Source organism: Trichomycterus rosablanca, chromosome 5, assembly GCF_030014385.1.
Source record: "Trichomycterus rosablanca isolate fTriRos1 chromosome 5, fTriRos1.hap1, whole genome shotgun sequence".
Classification (NCBI taxonomy): Eukaryota; Metazoa; Chordata; class Actinopteri; order Siluriformes; family Trichomycteridae; genus Trichomycterus; species Trichomycterus rosablanca.
Window position 1 is genome coordinate 11,639,694 of NC_085992.1, and position 8,531 is coordinate 11,648,224.

At 41.1% G+C, this 8,531-nt stretch overlaps 1 protein-coding gene across 2 annotated transcripts in view; it reads left to right on the top strand.

Annotated features, from left to right (window-relative positions):
• Positions 1-3,747, top strand: part of sobpa (sine oculis binding protein homolog (Drosophila) a) — a 39,473-nt gene extending 35,726 nt beyond the window's left edge. For both annotated transcript variants that reach the window (XM_062995703.1, XM_062995704.1), the window contains one exon: positions 3,105-3,747. The gene's annotated coding sequence lies outside the window, so the exon portion shown is untranslated. The remainder of the gene's footprint in view (positions 1-3,104) is intronic.
• The last annotated feature ends 4,784 nt before the right edge of the window (positions 3,748-8,531 follow it).

Genomic DNA, 8,531 nt, shown 5'->3' on the forward strand with positions numbered 1-8,531 from the left:
GAGTAGTCAGTGTACAGCTTGTATAGCAGTGTAGATTTACTGTCTTCTGAAAATAACTCAACACACAGCCATTAATGTCTAAATAGCTGGCAACATAAGTGAGTACACCCCACAGTGAACATGTCCAAATTGTGCCCAAATGTGTCGTTGTCTCTCCCTGGTGTCATGTGTCAAGGTCCCAGGTGTAAATGGGGAGCAGGGCTGTTAAATTTGGTGTTTTGGGTACAATTCTCTCATACTGGCCACTGGATATTCAACATGGCACCTCATGGCAAAGAACTTTCTGAGGATGTGAGAAATAGAATTGTTGCTCTCCACAAAGATGGCCTGGGCTATAAGAAGATTGCTAACACCCTGAAACTGAGCTACAGCATGGTGGCCAAGGTCATACAGCGGTTTTCCAGGACAGGTTCCACTCGGAACAGGCTTTGCCAGGGTCGACCAAAGAAGTTGAGTCCACGTGTTCGGCGTCATATCCAGAGGTTGGCTTTAAAAAATAGACACATGAGTGCTGCCAGCATTGCTGCAGAGGTTGAAGACGTGGGAGGTCAGCCTGTCAGTGCTCAGACCATACGCCGCACACTGCATCAACTCGGTCTGCATGGTCGTCATCCCAGAAGGAAGCTGACGCACAAGAAAGCCCGCAAACAGTTTGCTGAAGACAAGCAGTCCAAGAACATGGATTACTGGAATGCCCTGTGGTCTGACGAGACCAAGATAAACTTGTTTGGCTCAGATGGTGTCCAGCATGTGTGGCGGCGCCCTGGTGAGAAGTACCAAGACAACTGTATCTTGCCTACAGTCAAGCATGGTGGTGGTAGCATCATGGTCTTGGGCTGCATGAGTGTTGCTGGCACTGGGGAGCTGCAGTTCATTGAGGGAAACATGAATTCCAACATGTACTGTGACATTCTGAAACAGAGCATGATCCCCTCCATTCGAAAACTGGGCCTCATGGCAGTTTTCCAACAGGATAACGACCCCAAACACAACCTCCAAGATGACAACTGCCTTGCTGAGGAAGCTGAAGGTAAAGGTGATGGACTAAACCCAATTGAGCACCTGTGGCGCATCCTCAAGTGGAAGGTGGAGGAGTTCAAGGTGTCTAACATCCACCAGCTCCGTGATGTCATCATGGAGGAGTGGAAGAGGATTCCAGTAGCAACCTGTGCAGCTCTGGTGAATTCCATGCCCAGGAGGGTTAAGGCAGTGCTGGATAATAATGGTGGTCACACAAAATATTGACACTTTGGGCACAATTTGGACATGTTCACTGTGGGGTGTACTCACTTATGTTGCCAGCCATTTAGACATTAATGGCTGTGTGTTGAGTTATTTTCAGAAGACAGTAAATCTACACTACTATACAAGTTGTACACTGACTACTCTAAGTTATATCCAAGTTTTATTTCTATAGTGTTGTCCCATGAAAAGATATAATAAAATATTAGCAGAAATGTGAGGGGTGTACTCACTTTTGTGATACACTGTAGGTGGTGGATGATACTCAGCACTGCAGTGACACTGACATGGTGGTGTTGTGTTAGTGTGTGTTGTGCTGGTATGAGTGGATCAGACACAGCAGCACTGCTGGGGTTTTGAAATACCGTGTCCACTCACTGTCCACTCTATTAGACACTCCTACCTAGTTGGTCCACCTTGTAGATGTAAAGGTAGAGACGATTGCTCATCTATTGCTGCTGTTTGAGTTGGTCTCTAGACCCTCTAGACCTTCATCAGTGGTCACAGTACACTGCCTATGGGGCGCTGTTGGATGGATGTTTTTGGTTGGTGGACTAGTCTCAGTCCAGCAGTGACAGTGAGGTGTTTAAAAACTCCATCAGCGCTGCTGTGTCTTATCCACTCATACCAGCACAACACACACTAACACACCACCACCATGTCAGTGTCACTGCAGTGCTGAGAATGATCCACCACCCAAATAATACCTACTCTGTAGTGGTCCTGTGGGGGTCCTGACCATTGAAGAACAGCATGAAAGGGGGCTAACAAAGCATGCAGAAAAACAGATGGACTACAGTCAGTAATTGTAGAACTACAAAGTGCTTCTATATGGTAAGTGGAGCTGATAAAATGGACAGTCAGTTTAGAAACAAGGCTGTAGGTTGGAGGGGAGTTAGGTGTCAAATGAAACAGACCTTGAAGATTTTGCATTACGTAAGTATGTTCTTCCAACAGGTGGGATTTCTTTGGGTACCCTGGTTTTCTCCCACCTTTTAAAGACAATAGTTGCTAATCGATGAACTGGGTACTCTAGATTACACATCCTTATGTATGAGTGTGAATGAGTGAGTGTTTGAAGCCCTGTGATGGACTGGAAGCTTGCACTGTCCAGGGATCCCCTAGTGTTTTTTAGGATAGGCTTCAGGCCCTCTGATCAGAATGGTTTCAGTTCTAGCCAAAGCACTGGATGTTTATTTCCAGAATTCAGTCTGCCACCTTGAAGACTGGGGTGCGGTTCCCAGCCTTGAACATGAAACAGCAGTTATAAAGGCATTGATGACTCAATGATTAAACCTATGTTTAGACCAGCAGCAATTTTTCATCTCGTCGCCAGAATTGCTGATCGCTCATCGCCTAGTGTTCACACCGGAAGCAAGCATTTTGTTGCCATGGTTTAACTGAGCAAAAAAAAAAAAAAAAAAGGGAGATAATGCAGGTACCACACCTCTTAATGCTCAGTTCTTATTGGTAATCTCTTCGCTCCTACTTTGCTCAACTGTTTCACGTTGCCCTTTCCACCCACTTGGCATTGCCAATGTCCACTCTGCTTCCTGGTGCTGTAAATTGCTAGCTATAATTTAAAAATGAATGACAGTCGGTCACTTGTCAACTGTCGTGTTGCTTTGCTGCGGTTCAAACGTAGGGTATTAGATGATACTATTGATCCGAGGGTTAAAGCTTCAAATTCAAGCTTAATCAAGCTGTCACTGTTGGGTATTTAGCAGGACCCTTTACTTTTTGTTCCAAACTCTGTACTGTAGCACTGTGGGATGGATATTCAGTGAATCTCCTCTATTTTTGAACTGAAGAACATAAATCTTAACCTTTCCTGTTCTGGTTTCTCTCCTTCTCTCTGCTAGATGCATTTATCTCACCAGAACAAGAGGACAGCACTGTAGCAGAGACCATCAGTTCATCAATCAACATGTTGGCAATCTTCTTCTCACCTTCATAAACTATCTACACTACCCCACACAACCAGTCACACATGCAAATACATGTGGTTTCCACTTACTCCCTCAAAAGGGTTATGTTCCCACGAATCCCTGGACAACATTTTTGGACTTTCCCTCTCCTGATTGTAAAGAGTCATTTAATGTCAAGTCAGGTCCTCTACCAGGTTTGTAATCTTTAAGGAGGTGTCTCCCCCTACAGGACTGGTGTAGCGCCGCAGTGCTGAGGACTGTAATGTACATAAATATCTGTAAACAGGCCAAAACATGGATGATTCAGCCAAAATAGCAATCATCAAAGGTCCACTGGACTGCCAAGCAAATCTGCAAGTAATAGACAGGTTTGGCTCCTGAAAGGGCCTAGAAGTGGACCGTAAACATGGTCTCAAACATAAAGCCTGTTGTGCCCACAAATGATAGTGTTTCGTTTTAGTGTTTTGACAAATCAGGTGGCAGAAGGAGAGCTGGAGCTCTGGGTTGCCAATGGAGCCACATGTTAGATTGACTGAGTGCCAAGAAAATGAATAAAGGAGGTCAGTATGACATCTCAGTGTTTGTCTTTTTCCGTGTGTACCTTGGCACCACCAACAAGATACGGAAGTCCTTTACCATGCCTCTACTGGCAACTACAGGAAAACTACAATACAAAGTCTAAAATATTTTAAAAAGATACTGAAGAACAGGAGTAATGCATAGTCTGATGCTTTGCTGGAATGTAAAGGAAAGAGAAAAAATAGGGATTGCAGCTGGAATGGAGATGTGAATTTCTGAACCATATGTGATCCTTGTCAGTGTTGGTTGTATTTGAAGGGCAAGATGTGCAATGAAAACTTCAATCACTTTCACTTGAAGCATGGATCACAGGGTAGATCGACTCTTAAAATGTCTAGCCATAAATCATCTAAAGTACAAATGCCAACATACCAAACATTATTTTACACTACAGGTATATAGTAATGAAATGAAACCTGCAAGTTTGGTCAATCCTTGTTAAAGGTCTATTCAGTCAGTATTATATTTAGGAGTGAGATTCAAGAAGTTTGTCACATAAAACCAAATTAGAACAAAACAAAATTAGAATTGACCAGAATATAAAAATAAAGCAGTTAATCCTGCAGTGTGATTGAAGCCCAAGTGTCATAACAACCACATACACATTGCTTGACAAGTTGGCTCAAATCTGACCCCCCCACAGATCTGATTTATTTTATTTGTGGTCGCTAAAATCTGATGTGTTTAATCTGATTGATACTGATGTGACTTAGCAACAATCCAAGTTCCCAAACAGCATTGGGGTTGTAATTACTCAAAATGTTCAGTGCCACATTGGTAAAACACACAGCAACATGGGTCCTGGGGACCTAGGTTTAAACCCTACCAACAGTATTTGTCTGGAGTTGGGCAGTTTCATATGGCAGGTACTCCAGATTCCTCTCACCTGCCAAAAGATGCAGAAGATGGATTGGCCAATTTAAATTGCCTCTTGTAAGTGAATATGCTAGTGTATAATGCTCTGTGATTGATGAAGGAACAGAATTATGTTTTCATTTTTGTTGTTTTGATTTGGGATTTGGGCCACGTGCAGTACGGTGTGAAAGTTTCCACAGTTGTGGAAAGACTGGAACGAATCCACACACACACACACCTTCTTACACTTTAACTAACTAACTAACTTTAAAATGACAAAACACTAGTGTGTGTGACCTTGCTGTTGTATATGGAGTGTTGCAGACTGGACAGATATAGCTCTGAAACCGAACCCTGCTGTAGTGCCTGTGGTTTCATACAGACAAGACAATGACACCAGCAAAAGTGTGTGTGTGTTGGCAGACAGCAGTGTGCTGTAAAACCTGGATACAAATCCAGAATAAATAAGGATTTGCTGCACTGCGGGCTATTGCCAGTTCCAAACAAACCAAAATGTGTTATTTTTTGTTCACATCATAATCTTTGGAGCGATTTACACAGCCAAAAAAGTAAAAAATTGTGTAAGAATTAAAGGTTTTGTCATTTGTGCCACAAAAAACAGAAGTACATTTATTCAGAAGCCATGAAAAGTTCAGCCAGTGCAAACATTATTATTATAATGAGACTAAACATCAGATTCAAGTTTCAGGCACGTGAACATGAAAGCAGCACGAAGTAGTGAGATAATAATAAACAATTAAAACAAACCCTGACATTAAATGTTGATTTTGTTTATCAAATGAACTTATACACTAGTACACTGCGTTCAAGTAGGAAAACAAGAAGTTGAAAAACCCAATTTTAAAAAATCAGGCAGTAGGAAAATCCAAATTTTTAATGGAAACTAATGAATCTGACAGCACCCCCTCAACCTGTTCTTGCTTGCTAAAACACTTCATCTGCTCAACAGTCCGTCTCACAGACAGTATATGATACAATGTATGGAAGAACGATCTTAAACTTATGGACTATTCACTGTGGCAACCTTGCTGGTAAACATCTGAGCCTCTTGTTAATTTTCTTTATATATCCAGTCATGACATCATTATTTGTGAAAAGGTACTATATAGGTGTTTTTGATCATTCCACATACGTTACAGTTTTTCTCCCTGTCCCAGCTTTTTTAGAATGTGTTGCAGGGGTCAAATGAGGGATTATGAGTGTATATTTGCAAAAATCTATCAAGTAAAAAAAAAAAGGCATTTTCTGCTGTTTTCAAATGCTGGTAAACGTCAGTTTTTCATTTTACTTACTTTTCCAACTTTGTTCGAACTGGCATGTAGACCGTGTTCCATCAGTGCCTAGTCATATGCACACGCTCAATGTGTACATGCAGAATCATGTCTCTGATGTCATGTTGGATAAAAGATCTGCAGATTTACAAAAATAATCGTTGGATATTACTGCATTGTCCTGAGTCATTTGGAGCACTTTGCAGTGTTGCAGGCCCGATTAGGTGGAAGATCAGTTTTTAAAGGGTACTCACAAATCACCACCGACAAGAATTATGCAACAACTGCTTCTTATTTTTACTCTTACTGCACTCTTTGAGATGAACTTTTGTGTAAAGAAAATCATTTAACTCGATGGAGAAAAAAGAAAACTGCAATTTGTTCAAACTTTTCAAAAGTGAAAAAGCTGCCTTAAATCTTGCTTGTGCACTCCAGCAGTCTAAAGTCAACTTTGTAAAAAAAAAAAAGAGAAACAAATCATTAAAAAGTCATGCTTGTGTTTTTGTATATATGCTTTTTTTTCTGTGACTTTGTTAGTGATGAATGATTCGACTCCTAAGTGAATTGGTTAAATCAAACGAATCAAATCAAAGTCTCCTTTCTAAGTGGAGATTCAAATGAATCGATTCACTTAAAGGGGTAGTTCGGATAAATCCAATAACTCAAAGGAATCATAGCTACAATCACTATGACTTGTTCAGTCCTTGGTACTTGCTTTATCTGCCCCATGTTCTTTCTACCCTTGTAAATCTTCCCCACTGTGAATTCTCTGTACTCTCAGAACATTTTATAGTATTATTTATTAACGACAAGTATTTGCATTTGCAAATAATTAAATAAAAGAGGAAACATGGCTCTTTAAACAGGGTATAGCCTGAAGAGAAGGCATCAAAGCCGATGATTATTCATTTCTTTTCTAAATTAAGAAAGGAATCTGCAGGCATAATAATAATAATGATATTTTGCCTTTTTATTATGAAATTGTTATAAAAACTTGTTGCCAAGATTGCTTTTAAACTGTATCTTTTTTGTCTTGTAACAGTATTTGTTTGAACTGAATAAATACAAAAAAAAACGTCTGTCTCGTTCTGAAGGGTTTTTTCTTTCTTGTTTCTTGATTTGATGACTTCTTGTATCAATGGCCACTTGCTATGCAGTCAGGTGTTTGAGCCACACCCTGTGCTAACAGGCTTATGCAATGAATTATATCAAACAAATGATTTGAACAGCAGACAGTCTGGTGTGGAGGAGATCCAATGGCCTCTGCCACTGACTGAACTTACAACTGCTGAATGCACAGTTCCCACAGATATTTGCAGATGAGTGAAGGCTTGTTATAGCTTCAAGGCGGAGGGATACTGTGTAACATTAATTGGAATTAGCTGAGCATTCTTTTAAAGTAAGCTTATAATAGTAGAGGGGTGCCACCCAAAAGTAAAAGAGCTTTTAAAGTATTGACTAAGCAATTATATCTTAAAGATGTGAATTTATACACTTCTGTTCACTGTGCAGTTTGAGAATATATATTGTAGGAACTGTAACATGATGCTTGTGAAGCCAGGTGGCTTAAACGTTGGATTAAAAGCAATGACGGAGCCCAAATTTACCCTACCAATGTCACAGTTATCCTTCAAAGTACATTGTTCAAGGTATATTGTTAATTATTTGTCCATTCGCCGTTCAGGTGGCGCAGCGGTACAAAAAACACGCTGGAACCAGAGCTGGGACCTCAAATACATTGTATCGAATCTCAGCTCTGCCTACCGGCTAAGGCTGAGCGGCCGCATGAACAACGATTGGTCTGTTGTTCAGATTTGGGCGGAACTAAGCCGAATGGGGTCTCTCACCCATGACTGGTGCAATTACGACCTCTGCAGAGATGAGAAAAGAGTGCTCTCAGGGTGTGTCCTCTGCGTACACAACGCTGAGCTGCACTGCACTCGTCAAAGTGCAGGTGATAAAATGCATACGGCATGCTGCCCACGTGTCGGAGGGGGCGTGGGTTAGCTTCGTTCTCCTCAGTCAGAGCAGGGATCGGCATTGGTGGAGAGGAAACATGACATATAAAAATCATTTGTCCATTCATTATTCACATTATTCATTATTCGTTTTGTTAGTTAGCAACCAGGATGCAGGGTGATACAGGTAAGGTAAAATCAACTATGCTGTTATGAGATATGAGATAAACACATCTGGTTGCGAGCACCCAACCATCGCAAAGCAATGCTGGCTTGGTGACATGACATCACATATATTGTATTTATTATGATGTCACCAAGGCTAAATGAAAACTTCAAAGCATAACTGTGACATGGCACTGAGCAACCATTTGTCCTTTGTGGTTCAAGTTCCTCACACAAAGCGCTTTTATCTGAATTAGAATCACATTTTACACTGGTTTATATGTTTTTGAACCCTGACCGGTCTGTAACACACATATAAAGAGATAAAATTCACCTTTTCCCCTCAAAAACACTGAGCGAAAAAGAGTTGCTTTTTTAAGCATCAAACTCAGGTTTATTAAGAGAAAACCTGGCAACCCGCCCGAACTGATACTACGGGTGGCGCCGTGGAACAAACGATCTTTGTGACGTGGACGGAAAGATATCAAGTTGCTTCCGCACATCTGTATTAT